Source organism: Hyperolius riggenbachi, chromosome 10 (assembly GCF_040937935.1).
Source record: "Hyperolius riggenbachi isolate aHypRig1 chromosome 10, aHypRig1.pri, whole genome shotgun sequence".
Classification (NCBI taxonomy): Eukaryota; Metazoa; Chordata; class Amphibia; order Anura; family Hyperoliidae; genus Hyperolius; species Hyperolius riggenbachi.
This window is the reverse complement of record NC_090655.1, coordinates 259,723,372-259,741,363: the sequence shown is the minus strand read 5'-3', so window position 1 is coordinate 259,741,363 and position 17,992 is coordinate 259,723,372. Positions and strand designations below refer to the sequence as shown.

Here is a 17,992-nt window from a genome sequence, read left to right as displayed (position 1 = left end):
GCCCTAGGCAATGTAACTGTGGGTACATGTAAGAGTGATGTGCAGGTACTGTGCAGGGAAATAAGGAGATTCTTCCTCTATTACACATTCTTCATATACAATCTGAACCAGGTTTATGGGTGATAGACAACACCTCTCTGTTCAATGTGCACAACATTCTCAGTGGATTCCCTGCAGCTCTGTGGGGAGTGCATGTGTAGAATATAGTAATACTGTGTAACAAAGTAAACCCGAGACAAATTAAAGTTTTATACATACCTGGGGCTTCCTCCAGCCCCCTTCAGGCTAATCAGTCCCTCGTTGTCCTCCTCCGCCACCTGGATCTTCTTCTATGGGTCCAGGCATTTGAGCCAGTCGGGCGCAGTGCGCATGCACACACTCTGCCGCCAGGAATGTACTACACCTGCTCAGCACTATTGCGCAGGTGCAGAATGTTCCTGGCTGTGGAAGCGGCATGCGGCCGGACAGCGCTGACTGGTTGAATTACCAGGACTCATAGCAGAAGATCCAGGTGGCGGAAGAGGACAGCGAGGGACTGATTAGCCTGAAGTGGGCTGGAGGAAGCCCCAGGTATGTATAAAACTTTTCTTTTCATCCGTCTCAGGTACTTTTAAATTTGTAGTCACCAAACCAAATTTTAACAACATATGAAATTATTTCATGAGCCAAAGGAGCGCATAAATTTGCATAAACCAGCATCAACTCAGAATTATTTGCATCTGATTGACCATCTCTATTAGTGACACAGCTACACATCAGGCTTTATACTTACAGCATAGATGTTATTTAGTATATATAAGAGATTCCTGTGTACACATCATATATACAGTCACAATCAGATACAGTATGTTTATCTGACTTTAAAAATACAGGGACTGCTTTATTGAAGCAGCACAAGTAACTATTTTTGATTGGTTTATTTCATTTTTGTGGGCTGAGCACAGCTATTACTGTCTATATAATTTATGATGACCATTTTCTGAGAAATATAACATTTTATCATATTTTCTATTTTAAATTACAGTTTAAATTCATTAGGAGTTGGAGTCGGAGCATTTTTATCCTGACTCCAGGTACCCAAAAATTGCTCCGACTCCTCAACTCCGACTCCACAGCCCTGGTTTTGACCCCTGCACATCACGCGCTAGCGACTCTGAAGGGAGGGAGATTGGGAGGCGGGTGAAATTTTAGGAATCCACACGCAAGGTTTGCCCACTCCTGATCTATAGCATGTGATTGTAACACATATCTCCATCCCAGAATTCCTCTATCTCACCTCAAGCCCAAACACCTGTATCCAATTATCTCCTAATTTACATTTGGGGTGCAGCACTGAGGCATTGGGGTGTCTATAGCAGTGAGTGTAACACATATAACAATAACCTATCCCCCTCTCCATCCCAGAATTCCTGTATCTCCCCTGAAGCCCAAATACCTGTATCCAATCATCTGCTTCTAATTTACATTTGGGGGGCAGCACTGAGGCATTGGGGTGTCTATAGCAGTGATTGTAACACAACAATAACCTGTCCCCCTCTCCACCCCAGAATTCCTGTATCTCACCTCCAGCCCAAACACCTGTGTCCAATCATCTCCTAATTTACATTTGGGGTGCAGCACTGAGGCATTGGGGTGTATCTGCAATACCTGGGAATCACGACCTGAATCCAACTGCGACTGGATGTGTATGCACGTCAATACCAATCGCAGTATGTTTTGTATTTGCATGCATACACGTCACTACCGCCAAGGAGGGTAAGAGTATGACCATCACCACCCTCTCTGGGTACTGAGTGGAGTGGAGTTTGTGCCTCTCCCACCTGCTTCCAGTGGTTGGCGGCTCCCTGTGCAGCTTCCCTTTGTGAGAGTTCATTTCACCTAATTTCCATCTTTCTATACTGTGTGAGCTAGTGCACCATTTAGGCTCCTGTTGTCTCTCTGTGTTTACTTCCCAGGGTGCATTGCTCACCCTTCCACACAGTCCTGCAAAGGTGGAAATTGATTGGTCCATTTTCAAGCTGCATACATTTGCATATATAATTTGCATAAACCTGCAGCAACACAGAATTATTTGCATCTCATTGACAATCCCGACCAGTGACACAGCTACTCGTTGGGCTTTATTCTTACCACAGAGATGCTATCACATTTATAGTAAAGGATTTGTAATACAGAACAAACAAAACGTTACAGTGATTTGCAAATAATAATAATGAAACATCCATCACACTATATCATATAAACATTATACACACAAGTTTCTTCTATAGATCAGCTGGATGTACATCCCATATAGAAACAGAGGTTAGAACATTTTATATATAAGCCAGGCCAGGTTTTGGATGGAAATAAAATGATAAGTCTAGCGACAGAGGTTTTGTTCACCACCATAACAGAGAGAGTTGTCTGTTGTTGTGTCACTACATAAAGGCTTCATATAAGCAGTACTGTACTTCCCATAGGCAAAGCCAACAGACATCACATGCTACAGAAATTGTGATTATTCTATGGAGATCTGTGGCTATTAAAACAAACTCTGACTGAGATATTCTTCCATATGGGGAACACCTGCAGTGCCAGGAGGGCTGGTCCCCTATGGGAGATTTGTATCCGATATCTTCAGAATGGTAGTGTGGCGTTAGATTGTATCTGTAGGCTAAATTTGGAAGAGGGAATAACTAATGGGAACTAGATAAAGAACACAGAAAAATACACAGAGAAATTAACCAAAAAATCATCCATACCTTAACAAAGGAAACCGATGGGGTGGAGTAAATAAGTAGTTACAACGAAGCTTAGATCCACATTTGTGGCAGTTTAGAATGCAGAGATGTTATTATATATAAAAGATTCCTGTGTACACATCACACATACAGTCAGTTACATATCTGTATCTGGTGTTAAGAATATGGTGACTGCTTTACTGCTGCAGCAAAAGTAACTTGTTGTTTGATTGGTTTATTGTTTCATTTTTGTGGACTAAGCACAGCTATTACTGTATATTTCAGATTTTTGTGAGCTATCTGCGAAACAGAATATTGTATCACATTATTTCTTCTAATTAAAGTATCCATTATTAGGAGTCGGAATCAGTGCATTTGTGGACAACTCCGACTCCAGGTACCAAAATACTTCTCCAACTCCACAGCCGTGCTGCTGGGAATACATCTGACTAATAATACCTTATCTTTTCCTGCTCCCATATTTATACTGTAGTATTATCATGTAAAATAGATGCCAATCTTCCTCTGTGAGGGCGTAACAATATAGATCTATAACGTTACCCCTAAAATTATTTAGAGAAATCAGGAGATCCCTGGAAGATCCCGTCACAGTCGCAGTGATCCAATCTCTCTGAATATCAGTCCTGTGTGTGTCCAGCGTAACATTGCTGGGAGATAAATCCCTCTCTTCTTATCTTACTGGACTTTGTGCATTCAGCTCAAATCCCTTCATGTCTCCTGAATATAAAAAGACACAGAGAGACAGAGAGAGGGAAATCTCCTTTCCTCAGGTCAGTCTGGATGACGGGGATCATCTAATATTCCCAGATAATAGCATGTTGTTTTATGTACTTTTCAGGAGAGCTGTGACTGCAGATTCTGCATCATTTGCATAAAAAAGCACCTGGTTTATTAACCCTTACAATTAAAAATATAAAACATGATCTCAGGCAAGTTCTATCTCGGGTTAGTACTATATGTACCCATGTTTATCTCCTCATTGTCACCTCCATTCAGCTTTACCAAACCAATAAACTGAGTAGCATGAAAGTGTCCTCAGGACTCTGTGTTGAAATATTTCTATGAGCACTTTGCAAGAGACAAAAATAAAAACATTGTAAAAGACCACTTATGGCCAAAACATTTCCCACACTCAACACAAATATACAACAAGCAGTGATTTCCAAACAACAACATTTCCCATACACAACACATGCTTAGTGCTTGTCAGCAGTGTGAGATCTCTCATGACTGACAAGGCTTTCTTTACGCCTAAAACATTTCCCACACTCAGCACAAGAATAGGGTTTCTCACCAGTGTGAGACTTCTCATGTCTGACAAGCTGTGATTTCTGTACAAAACATTTCCCACACTCAGCACATGAATAGGGCTTCTCACCAGTGTGAGATCTCTCATGCCTGACAAGCTGTGATTTACGTGCAAAACATTTCCCACACTCAGCACATGAGAAGGGTTTTTCACCAGTGTGAGACATCTCATGCCTGACAAGATTTGTTATCTGTACAAAACATTTCCCACACCCAGAGCATGAATAGGGCTTCTCGCCAGTGTGAGATCTCTTATGTTTGATAAGGATTGATTTAGAGCCAAAACATTTCCCACACTCAGGACATGAATAGGGCTTCTCGCCAGTGTGAGATCTCTTATGTTTGATAAGGTTTGATTTAGAGCCAAAACATTTTCCACACTCAGGACATGAATAGGGCTTCTCACCAGTGTGAGATCTCTGATGATGTATAAAGCCATCTTTAGATGCAAAACATTTCCCACAGTCTATACAGGAATAGGGCTTCTCACCATTGTGAGATCTCTCATGAATAACAAGAACTGATTTTTGAATAAAGCATTTCCCACACTCAGCACAGGAAAAGGGCTTCTCACCAGAGTGAGATCTCTCATGTCTGACAAGCAGTGATTTCTGAACAAAACATTTCCCACACTCAGCACATGAATAGGGCTTCTAACCAGTGTGAGATCTCTCATGTCTGACAAGATGTGATTTCCGAACAAAACATTTCCCACACTCAGCACATGAATAGGGCTTCACACCAGTGTGAAATGTCTGATGTCTAACCAGATGTGATATCTGTACAAAACATTTCCCACACTCGGCACATGGATAGGGCTTCTCGCCACTGTGAGCTCTCTCATGTTTGATAAGGTTTGATTTAGAGCCAAAACATTTCCCACACTCAGCACATGAATAGGGCTTCTCACCAGTGTGAGATCTCTCATGAAGTATAAGGCCTTCTTTAGATGCAAAACATTTCCCACAGTCTATACATGAATAGGGCTTCTCACCAGTGTGAGATCTCTCATGAATAACAAGAACTGATTTTTGAATAAAGCATTTCCCACACTCAGCACAGGAAAAGGGCTTCTCACCAGAGTGAGATTTCTCATGTCTGACAAGCAGTGATTTCTGAACAAAACATTTCCCACACTCAGCACATGAATAGGGCTTCTAACCAGTGTGAGATCTCTCATGAAGTATAAGGCCTTCTTTAGATGCAAAACATTTCCCACAGTCTATACATGAATAGGGCTTCTCACCAGTGTGAGATCTCTCATGAATAACAAGAACTGATTTTTGAATAAAACATTTCCCACACTCAGCACAGGAAAAGGGCTTCTCACCAGTGTGAGATCTCTTGTGTATGACAAGATGCGATATCTGTACAAAACATTTCCCACACCTCAGCACATGAATAGGGCTTCTCACCAGTGTGAGATCTCTCATGTCTGACAAGATGTGATTTCCGAACAAAACATTTCCCACACTCAGCACATGAATAGGGCTTCTCACCAGTGTGAGATCTCTCATGTCTGACAAGATGCGATATCTGAACAAAACATTTCCCACACATGGAACAGGAATAAGACCCTCCTGCAGGGGGAGAGCTGTGCTGGGTATGAGGCCCCTCAGGGTTAGACAGGTAAAGGGAGTCTGGGGGTATATTTGGGGTAACCAGGATATCTGCAGGAGACTCTTGTCCAGTGACATCATCATCCGTTGTACAGTCTGTGGATACAGAGAGACGAGTCTCTGAGAGGTTCCTGATGCCGGGACTCCGCACTGCAAATAGAGAAACATCATCACTTCCTGTTCGAGAATTCTGAGAGGAGGAACAATTATCATTAGCGATGGTCAGTGAGCTGCTAAGAATTCCAAGTTGAGGCAAAGTTTATGCAGTTTGAAAATGGACCAGATGAAGCAGATGCATAATTTTGCATATAATTAGCATACAATTTGCACCATCTCAGAGCTAGGCCTGGAAACCACTGGCAGCAATTTTCTAAGCACTTGTGATTTGTGAAGCTCTTGCTAATGTAATGCTATGGGGGATAAAACAACAAATCCCATCCCCCACGTGTGATCACACACATAGCATTACATTATCAAGGGCTTCTCATCACAAGTGCTTAGTGGGTCCCAGGCCTTACAGTAACAGTAAGAGCTGCGTAGGTAACCCCCACTGTGTTTTCACTTCACAATGATGTTTGAGCGGCTTTACAATGTTTTTATCCTAATTGAATTAAATATTATGTTTTATTACTAGTTTTCCTCTAATTAAAGTTATATACGTAGATCCATATTAATAAGGTGTGTGTATAGAGGAAGTTAGACAATCAGACGACAGTACTGAGGTCACCACAAGGTGCAATTTCCCTGCTGTGGCACCTACTGTGAGCTGGGAAGTGTAAGCGATGGGGGTGATGGATGTCACATGGGTGCCCACAAGAGAGGAACAGAAGGAGGAGCAATCAGAGGGAGAGACAGAGCATTGGAAAGGGAGGATAAGAGTGAGAAGCAGTGAGAGGTTGCAGGGGACAGGAGGCAAACAGGAAAGTGTGAAGTCACCTGGGGTCAGCCAGACACATTGCCCAGTCACTCCTAGCTGTACCAGAGCATCAGTACAAGGCTCTGCAGTGTGGGCTTATTTCTGTGTGTCTGCCTGATACAGTACAGAAGCCATCTGCATCCTGTGTCACAAGAGACTTAGTCATGGGAAGAAGAACAACTTCAATGAGTATATAATTTTTATTTAGGTAGCACAACGTCGTAGTGGTTAGCGCTGTCGCCTTGCAGCACTGGGTCCCTGGTTCAAATCCCAGCCAGTTCAACATCTGCAAGGAGTTTGTATGTTCTCCCCGTGGCTGCATGGGTTTCCTCCGGGCACCCCAAAAACATACAGATATGTTAGTTAGCTTCTCCCTAAATTGGCCCTAGACTACAATACATGTACTGTACAAAACATACATAAACATATGACTATGGTAGGGATTAGATTGTGAGCCCCTCTGAGGCACAGTTAGTGACAAGACAATATATACTCTGTACAGCGCTGCGGAAGATGATGGCGCTATATAAATACTAAATAATCATAATAATAAAAAAAAAAATAATAATAATAATAATGTAGATGAGGATTGGGAAAATGCCCTTGATGCTGTGAAAAAGGTATCCCCCTATGTTCATGGTAGAATCATGCAATTATATATTCTCCAGCAGGACTATCTGACCCCGAACAGGCTAGTTAAATATAACTCCATGGCCACTGATGTCTGTCCCAAATATCTCCCGCACCCCCCTTTTTTCATCTTATTAAGGATTACCCCATGATAATAGATGACTGGAAACAACTTACAAAATTCTTGCATGACAAGGTTCCCTATGAACGCTGATCCAATTGTATGCATTTTGGGTGTCATACATGATGAAGGTTTGGCAACTCCCCGTAAATCCTTTTTGTCAGGAGTGCTGATCATGACCAGGCAAGAGGCGGCATGCAGATAGATGGCTTGTGCCCTCGCCACTAACCTTTCAAAACTGGGTTAAAAGAGTAGACAGCTCATTTCCTTATAAAAAAAAAAAAACGAGTGTGTGTAGATAGGAGGCCATCAAGAACTCTAGTATGGAATAGATGGAAGGAGCGCCAATGATACCCCAAAACACAGGTTGTGTATTTCACCTGCCAGCCTATGGGATGCCTCTGCTAGCTCCCAGCCTGACATACCTGACGGACTAACATCCCACTGCTATGCTAATGACACCCAACTATATCTTTCCTTCAAGCCTGGGGTGACAGACCCAACTCCCAACAATAAACACCTGCCTAGCTGAACTACAGCAATGGATGAGTGACAACTGGCTGAGACTAAATGCAGATAAAACTTAAGTCCTTCTAATCGGAGGGAAGCGAATGACAACAAAAACAACTTCTCCTGAAGTCTTCACCACTGGGAATAGGAGGCACAGATCTGCACAGCTCTGAGCATGTGCGTAGCCTGGGAGTTCTAATTGATGGGGATTTAAACTTCAGAACCCACATCTCTGCTGTGGTGAAATCATCCTATTTTGAATTTTCACTTGAAGAACATCACAAAAATCAAGCACCTCATCCCCACAGATCTGCCAACCTTAGTTCATGCCTTCCTTACATCCCGACTGGACTAGTGCAATGTTCTCTACACCAGCCTTCCAAAAAAAGGACTTGTACTGCCTACAGCTGATACAGAATACTGCTGCCAGACTGTTAACCAACCCCATCACTGCCACATAACACCAGTCCTGCACTCCCTTCACTGGCTACCTATAGAATGGAGGGACCTATTCCAGATTGGCCTACTGACATTTAAATCACTACATAATCTGGCCCTGGATACATGAAAGAAATGTTACAGCTGTGTAGCAATCCCCGCAATCTCAGATCCACACGTTCTAATAATCTAGTCATACCCAGAGTTCACCTGGAAACTTTTAGTCCCAGAGCCTTCTGTCATGCCTCTCCGACATTATGGAAATCCTTACCTCAGCAGATCAGGACAGCTCCATCTCTGGATGTGTTTCAATCCAGACTGAAAACCCACCTGTTTAGTCTGGCATTTGCAGAAATATAATTTCTGTTGAGTCAATACTTCATCCTACTGCCAATTTCTGAATCTGAGAGAGCCTAAGCGCTTTGCGTGCTATGGGAGAAAAGCTCTATAGAAATGTTATTATTATTATTATTGTTATTGTTAGCTTTCAGTATGTAAATACCTTGTAATCATGGTTAGCATGCTTCCCAGCTGGCATTAGATTATTTCATGCATAGCAGACACAATCCCCTTTCCAGTAATGCCAAGATACCAGCCTGTTGCTGTCTAGCAGATTTTTTTTTTATATCTTCTAACATGTGACAAACTGGCTAACATGCTTAATTGAACTGTGTACGTTTTTATGTTTTTAGCCCCACAAATGGATTTGATTTGTGTATACCTGTGTATAACTGTACACACCTTTTTTCTTTCACTTAATAAAAACTCTATTGTTTAAAAAAAAATAAAAAAAAAATCAGCATTTACCTGCCTAAACATTTTAAATTGCTGCCACTGACTGAGAGGCTTGACACATTTGGGATTACCTGCCTAATAAATTTGTGGTTGCAGCCACTGTCTGAGGTGCCTGAAAAATTGGGCATTTACCTGCCTATATATTTTTTTAGGCCTCTCAGACAGTGGCTGCCACTAAAAATGTTTTGGCAAGTAAATAGTATGGCTTATTTAACCTCCCCGGCGTTCTATTGAGATCGCCAGGGAGGCTGCAGGAGGGTTTTTTTTTTTATAAAAAAAAAATCTATTTCATGCAGCCAACTTTCAGTTGGCTGCATGAAAGCCCACTAGAGGGCGCTCCGGAGGCGTTCTTCTGATCGCCTCCGGCAAGCATAAGTAACAAGGAAGGCTGCAATGAGCAGCCTTCCTTGTTTGGCTTTCCTCGTCGCCATGGCGACGAGCGGAGTGACGTCATGGACGTCAGCCGACATCCTGACGTCAGCCGCCTCCGATCCAGCCCTTAGCGCTGGCCGGAACTGATTGGTCCGGCTGCGCAGGGCTCGGGCGGCTGGGGGGACCCTCTTTCGCCGCTGCTCGCGGCGGATCGCCGCAGAGCGGCGGCGATCAGGCAGCACACGCGGCTGGCAAAATGCCGGCTGCGTGTGCCGCTTTTTATTTGAGGAAAATCAGCCCAGCAGGGCCTGAGCGGCAGCCTCCGGCGGTGATGGACGAGCTGAGCTCGTCCATACCGTTCAGGAGGTTAACCACCCTGGCGTTCTATTAAGATCGCCAGGGTGGCTGCGGGAGGGGTTTTTTTTTAATAAAAAAAAAACAATTTCATGCAGCCAACTAAAAGTTGGCTGCATGAAAGCCCACTAGAGGGCGCTCGACGCATTCTTCTGATTGCCTCCGGCAAGTAACAAGGAAGGCGGCAATGAGCAGCCTTCCTGGTTTGGCTTTCCTCGTCGCCATGGCGACGAGCGGAGTGACGTCATGGAAGTCAGCCGACGTCCTGACGTCAGCCGCCTCTGATCCACCCTTAGCGCTGGCCAGAACTATTTGTTCCGGCTGCGCAGGGCTCGGATGGCTGGGGGGACCCTCTTTCGCCGCTGCAGGCGGCGGACCGCCGCGCTGCGGTGACGATCAGGTAGCACACGCGGCTGGCAAAGTGCCGGCTGCGTGTGCTGCTTTTTATTTGATCAAAATCGGCCCAGCAGGGCCTGAGCGGCACCCTCTGAGCTGAGCTCGTCCATACCGCTAAGATGGTTAACATTTATTGACATTAACGCAACATGGATCTCACAGGGATGCAGCACGGGCGTGTAATTGTCATTCCTCATGCAACTCAAGTATCCGCCAAATCAGGCGCCGATGTTCACTTTAATACAAATTAGCAACAAGCCAGGGCCAAAGGGGAAAATGGGGCACTCGGGTACAACACTCTTCTCCAGGCCTTATTAATACAGGTGTATCGACAAATACACATGGTAAGTGTCTGCAAACCACGCTGCCTACTGCACTTACCACGTTTCAGCCCACGTCTAACATCTATTTTCAAAACTGAGTTTTACCTACACTCTGCACAGGATTCCTGTGTATTAAAGTGACACTGAAAGAAAACAAAACTTATGAGATAATGAAATGTATGTGTAGTACGGATAATTAATAGTACATTAGTAGCAAAGAAAAGAGTATCATCATTTTATTTTTAGTTATATAGCTTTTCTCTAAAGAGAGTCTGAAGCATTTCAAAATACCTGTTTTTATGCTGCAGGCCTCTTCATCATCATAGCTCAAGCTGATTCGCCGTGGGGACGCGGCAGAACAAAGTCTTAATCCCCCTGAAATAGCCAGGGAAAGATTTGGGGCTCCTTCCGGGTAGAGACAGAGCTTTGTGCAGTAGCTCTGCATCTACTCGCATCAATCTGCACTGATCGCCGCCTCTCCCCGCCCCTCTCAGTCTTCTTTCACTGAGAGGGGAGAGGCGGCGATCAGCGCAGACTGACTGTACTGGAGGCAAAGCTACAGCGCAAAGCTCCGCCTCTCCCCGCCTCTCTCAGTCTTCTTTCACTGAGAGGGGAGAGGCGGCGATCAGCCAGACTGACTGTACGGGAGGCAGAGCTGCAGCGCAAAGCTCCGCCTCTCCCAGTCTTCTTTCACTGAGAGGGGAGAGGCGGAGATCAGCACGGACTGACTGTACTGGAGGCAGAGCAACAGCGCAAAGCTCCGCCTCTCCCCGCCTCTCTCAGTCTTCTTTCACTGAGAGGGGAGAGGCGGCGATCAGCCAGACTGACTGTACTGGAGGCAGAGCTACAGCGCAAAGCTCCGCCTCTCCCCGCCCCTCTAAGTCTTCTTTCACTGAGAGGGGAGAGGCGGAGATCAGCCAGACTGACTGTACTGGAGGCAGAGCTACAATGCAAAGCTCCGCCTCTCCCCGCCCCTCTCAGTCTTTTATCACTGAGAGGGGAGAGGCGGAGATCAGCGCAGACTGACTGTACTGGAGGCAGAGCTACAGCGCAAAGCTCCGCCTCTCCCCGCCTCTCTGTCTTCTATCACTGAGAGGGGAGAGGCGGAGATCAGCGCAGACTGACTGTACTGGAGGCAGAGCTACAGCACTAAGCTCTGCCTCCCCCGCCTCTCTCAGTCTTCTATCACTGAGAGGGGAGAGGCGGAGATCAGCGCAGACTGACTGTACTGGAGGCAGAGCTACAGCGCAAAGCTCCGCCTCTCCCCGCCTCTCTCAGTCTTCTATCACTGAGAGGGGAGAGGCGGAGATCAGCGCAGACTGACTGTACTGGAGGCAGAGCTAGAGCGCAAAGCTCCGCATCTCCCCGCCCCTCTCAGTCTTTTATCACTGAGAGGGGAGAGGCGGCGATCAGCCAGACTGACTGTACTGGAGGCAGAGCTACAGCGCAAAGCTCCGCCTCTCCCCGCCCCTCTCAGTCTTCTTTCACTGAGAGGGGAGAGGCAGAGATCAGCGCGGACTGACTGTACTGGAGGCAGAGCTACAGCGCAAAGCTCCGCCTCTCCCCGCCCCTCTCTGTCTTTTAGCACTGAGAGGGGAGAGGCGGCGATCAGCCAGACTGACTGTACTGGAGGCAGAGCTACAGCGCAAAGCTCCACCTCTCCCCGCCCCTCTCAGTCTTTCACTGAGAGGGGAGAGGCGGAGATCAGCGCAGACTAACTGTACTGGAGGCAGAGCTACAGCGCAAAGCTTCGCCTCTCCCCGCCCCTCTCAGTCTTCTATCACTTAGAGGGGAGAGGCGGCGATCACTCAGACTGACTGTACTGGAGGCGGAGGTACAGCGCAAAGCTCCGCCTCTCCCCGCCCCTCTCAGTCTTCTATCACTGAGAGGGGAGAGGTGGCGATCAGCGCAGACTGACTGTACTGGAGGCAGAGCTACAGCGCAAAGCTCCGCCTCTCCCCGCCCCTCTCAGTCTTCTATCACTGAGAGGGGAGAGGCGGCGATCAGTCAGACTGACTGTACTGGAGGCAGAGCTGTAGCGCAAAGCTCCGCCTCTCCCAGTCTTCTTTCACTGAGAGGGGAGAGGCGGCGATCAGCCAGACTGACTGTACTGGAGGCAGAGCTACAGCTCAAAGCTCCGCCTCTCCCCGCCCCTCTCAGTCTTCTTTTACTGAGAGGGGAGAGGCGGCGATCAGCGCAGACTGACTGTACTGGAGGCAGAGCTACAGCGCAAATCTCCGCCTCTCCCATGCCCCTCTCAGTCTTCTTTCACTGAGAGGGGAGAGGCGGCGATCAGCCAGACTGACTGTACTGGAGGCGGAGCTACAGCGCAAAGCTCTGCCTCTCCCCGCCTATCTCAGTCTTCTTTCACTGAGAGGGGAGAGGCGTAGATCAGCCAGACTGACTGTACTGGAGGCAGAGCTACAGCGCAAAGCTCCGCCTCTCCCCGTTCCTCTCAGTCTTCTATCACTGAGAGGGGAGAGGCGGAGATCAGCGCAGACTGACTGTACTGGAGGCAGAGCTACAGCGCAAAGCTCCACCTCTCCCCGCCCCTCTCAGTCTTCTATCACTGAGAGGGGAGAGGCGGCGATCAGCCAGACTGACTGTACTGGAGGCAGAGCTACAGCGCAAAGCTCCGCCTCTCCCCGCCCCTCTCAGTCTTCTATCACTGAGAGGGGAGAGGCGTCGATCAGCTCAGACTGACTGTACTGGAGGCAGAGCTACAGCACAAAGCTCCGCCTCTCCCCGCCCCTCTCAGTCTTCTATCACTGAGAGAGGAGAGGCGGCGATCAGCCAGACTGACTGTGCTGGGGCGGAGCTACAGCGCAAAGCTCCGCCTCTCCCCGCCGCTCTCAGTCTTCTTTCACTGAGAGGGGAGAGGCAGCGATCAGCCAGACTGACTGTACTGGAGGCAGAGCTACAGCGCAAAGCTCCGCCTCTCCCCGCCCCTCTCAGTCTTCTTTCACTGAGAGGGGAGAGGCGGAGATCAGCGTGGACTGACTGTACTGGAGGCGGAGCTACAGCACAAAGCTCCGCCTCTCCCCGCCCCTCTCAGTCTTCTATCACTGAGAGGGGAGAGGCGTAGATCAGCGCAGACTGACTGTACTGGAGGCAGAGCTACAGCGCAAAGCTCCGCCTCTCCCCGCCTCTCTCAGTCTTCTATCACTGAGAGGGGAGAGGCGGCGATCAGCCAGACTGACTGTACTGGAGGCAGAGCTACAGCGCAAAGCTCCGCCTCTCCCCGCCTCTCTCAGTCTTCTATCACTGAGAGGGGAGAGGCGGCGATCAGCCAGATTGACTGTGCTGGGGCGGAGCTACAGCGCAAAGCTCCGCCTCTCCCCGCCTCTCTCAGTCTTCTTTCACTGAGAGGGGAGAGGCGGAGATCAGCGCGGACTGACTGTACTGGAGGCGGAGCTACAGCACAAAGCTCCGCCTCTCCCCGCCCCTCTCAGTCTTCTATCACTGAGAGGGGAGAGGCGTCGATCAGCTCAGACTGACTGTACTGGAGGCAGAGCTACAGCGCAAAGCTCCGCCTCTCCCCGCCCCTCTCAGTCTTCTATCACTGAGAGGGGAGAGGCGGCGATCAGCCAGACTGACTGTGCTGGGGCGGAGCTACAGCGCAAAGCTCCGCCTCTCCCCGCCGCTCTCAGTCTTCTTTCACTGAGAGGGGAGAGGCAGCGATCAGCCAGACTGACTGTACTGGAGGCAGAGCTACAGCGCAAAGCTCCGCCTCTCCCCGCCCCTCTCAGTCTTTGACTGAGAGGGGAGAGGCGGAGATCAGCGCGGACTGACTGTACTGGAGGCGGAGCTACAGCACAAAGCTCCGCCTCTCCCCGCCCCTCTCAGTCTTCTATCACTGAGAGGGGAGAGGCGTAGATCAGCGCAGACTGACTGTACTGGAGGCAGAGCTACATCGCTAAGCTCCGCCTCTCCCCGCCTCTCTCAGTCTTCTATCACTGAGAGGGGAGAGGCGGCGATCAGCCAGATTGACTGTGCTGGGGCGGAGCTACAGCGCAAAGCTCCGCCTCTCCCCGCCTCTCTCAGTCTTCTTTCACTGAGAGGGGAGAGGCGGAGATCAGCGCGGACTGACTGTACTGGAGGCGGAGCTACAGCACAAAGCTCCGCCTCTCCCCGCCCCTCTCAGTCTTCTATCACTGAGAGGGGAGAGGCGTAGATCAGCGCAGACTGACTGTACTGGAGGCAGAGCTACATCGCAAAGCTCCGCCTCTTCCCGCCCCTCTCAGTCTTCTATCACTGAGAGGGGAGAGGCGGCGATCAGCCAGACTGACTGTACTGGAGGCAGAGCTACAGCGCAAAGCTCCGCCTCTCCCCGCCTCTCCCAGTCTTCTTTCACTGAGAGGGGAGAGGCGGCGATCAGCCAGACTGACTGTGCTGGGGCGGAGCTACAGCGCAAAGCTCCGCCTCTCCCCGCCCCTCTCAGTCTTCTTTCACTGAGAGGGGAGAGGCGGAGATCAGCGCGGACTGACTGTACTGGAGGCAGAGCTACAGCGCAAAGCTCCGCCTCTCCCCGCCCCTCTCAGTCTTCTTTCACTGAGAGGGGAGAGGCGGAGATCAGCCAGACTGACTGTACTGGAGGCAGAGCTACAGCGCAAAGCTCCGCCTCTCCCCGCCCCTCTCAGTCTTCTTTCACTGAGAGGGGAGAGGCGGAGATCAGCCAGACTGACTGTACTGGAGGCAGAGCTACAGCGCAAAGCTCCGCCTCTCCCCGCCCCTCTCAGTCTTCTATCACTGAGAGGGGAGAGGCGTCAATCAGCGCAGACTGACTGTACTGGAGGCAGAGCTACAGCGCAAAGCTCTGCCTCTCCCCGCCGCTCTCAGTCTTCTATCACTGAGAGGGGAGAGGCGGCGATCAGCCAGACTGACTGTGCTGGGGTGGAGCTACAGCGCAAAGCTCCGCCTCTCCCCGCCCCTCTCAGTCTTCTTTCATTGAGAGGGGAGAGGCGGAGATCAGCGCGGACTGACTGTACTGGAGGCGGAGCTACAGCACAAAGCTCCGCCTCTCCCCGCCCCTCTCAGTCTTCTATCACTGAGAGGGGAGAGGCGTAGATCAGCGCAGACTGACTGTACTGGAGGCAGAGCTACATCGCTAAGCTCTGCCTCTCCCCGCCCCTCTCAGTCTTCTATCACTGAGAGGGGAGAGGCGGCGATCAGCCAGACTGACTGTACTGGAGGCAGAGCTACAGCGCAAAGCTCCGCCTCTCCCCGCCTCTCTCAGTCTTCTATCACTGAGAGGGGAGAGGCGGCGATCAGCCAGACTGACTGTGCTGGGGCGGAGCTACAGCGCAAAGCTCCGCCTCTCCCCGCCTCTCTCAGTCTTCTTTCACTGAGAGGGGAGAGGCGGCGATCAGCCAGACTGACTGTGTTGGGGCGGAGCTACAGCGCAAAGCTCCGCCTCTCCCCGCCCCTCTCAGTCTTCTTTCACTGAGAGGGGAGAGGCGGAGATCAGCCAGACTGACTGTACTGGAGGCAGAGCTACAGCGCAAAGCTCCGCCTCTCCCCGCCCCTCTCAGTCTTCTTTCACTGAGAGGGGAGAGGCGGAGATCAGCCAGACTGACTGTACTGGAGGCAGAGCTACAGCGCAAAGCTCCGCCTCTCCCCGCCCCTCTCAGTCTTCTATCACTGAGAGGGGAGAGGCGGCGATCAGCCAGACTGACTGTGCTGGGGCGGAGCTACAGCGCAAAGCTCCGCCTCTTCCCGCCTCTCTCAGTCTTCTTTCACTGAGAGGGGAGAGGCAGCGATCAGCCAGACTGACTGTACTGGAGGCAGAGCTACAGCGCAAAGCTCCGCCTCTCCCCGCCCCTCTCAGTCTTCTTTCACTGAGAGGGGAGAGGCGGAGATCAGCGCGGACTGACTGTACTGGAGGCGGAGCTACAGCACAAAGCTCCGCCTCTCCCCGCACCTCTCAGTCTTCTTTCACTGAGAGGGGAGAGGCGGCGATCAGCCAGACTGACTGTACTGGAGGCAGAGCTACAGCGCAAAGCTCCGCCTCTCCCCGCCTCTCTCAGTCTTCTATCACTGAGAGGGGAGAGGCAGCGATCAGCCAGACTGACTGTGCTGGGGCGGAGCTACAGCGCAAAGCTCCGCCTCTCCCCGCCTCTCCCAGTCTTCTTTCACTGAGAGGGGAGAGGCGGCGATCAGCCAGACTGACTGTGTTGGGGCAGAGCTACAGCGCAAAGCTCCGCCTCTCCCCGCCTCTCTCAGTCTTCTTTCACTGAGAGGGGAGAGGCGGCGATCAGCCAGACTGACTGTGCTGGGGCGGAGCTACAGCGCAAAGCTCCGCCTCTCCCGCCTCTCCCAGTCTTCTTTCACTGAGAGGGGAGAGGCGGCGATCAGCCAGACTGACTGTGCTGGGGCGGAGCTACAGCGCAAAGCTCCGCCTCTCCCCGCCCCTCTCAGTCTTCTTTCACTAAGAGGGGAGAGGCGGAGATCAGCGCGGACTGACTGTACTGGAGGCAGAGCTACAGCGCAAAGCTCCGCCTCTCCCCGCCCCTCTCAGTCTTCTTTCACTGAGAGGGGAGAGGCGGAGATCAGTCAGACTGACTGTACTGGAGGCAGAGCTACAGCGCAAAGCTCCGCCTCTCCCCGCCCCTCTCAGTCTTCTTTCACTGAGAGGGAAGAGGTGGCGATCAGCGCAGACTGACTGTACTGGAGGCAGAGCTACAGCACAAAGCTCCGCCTCCCCGGCAGCACAATCCAGGACATGGAAAGCCGTGGAATTTTGCCCCGGGATTTGGGAGGTATAAGGCCCTCGTTCTGCTGAGACCCTGCGGCGAATCAGCTTGGGTTATATTGATGAAGAAGCCTGCAGCATAAAAAGAGGTATTTTGAAAGGCTTCAGTCTCTCTTTATAACATTGCATTGTTCTGTCATATTTGCAATTACAAACCACACTCTGTATTTCAAACTATAAAACAAAGCAGAGCTAATGATCCTCTGAACTCCCCGGCAGTAAAACCTAATCTGAAGCTGTGTCTCGCTTTCTATTTGATGTATAAGTGCCTCAGAAAACAGGACTGTATTTCACCCAGTGGGTCGGAGAGCTCACAGCAGCTCTTCTGCATAGATAACAACTAAAGTTTCTTAAAGGGGAACTGAAGAGAGAGGTATATGGAGGCTGTCATGTTTATTTCCTTTTAATCAATACCAGTTGCCTGGCAGCCCTGCTGGTCTATTTCTCTGCAGTAGTATCTGATTAAAACCAGAAACAAGCATGCAGCTAGTCTTGTCAGATCAGACTTATAAGTCTGAACCACTGAAACACCTGATCTGCTGCATGCTTGTTCAGGGGCTATGGCTAATAGTATTAGAGGCAGAGGATCAGCAGGGCTGCCAGGCAACTGGTATTGTCTAAAAGGAAATAAACATGACAGCCTCCATATACCTCTCTCTTCAGTTCCCCTTTAACTCATCCTTTACTGGAAACAATAGGAGACTCTATCTTTGCT

At 49.6% G+C, this 17,992-nt stretch overlaps 1 pseudogene; it reads right to left on the bottom strand.

Moving 5' to 3' along the window:
* Positions 1-17,992, bottom strand: part of LOC137537132 (uncharacterized) — a 272,454-nt pseudogene that overhangs the window by 103,467 nt on the left and 150,995 nt on the right.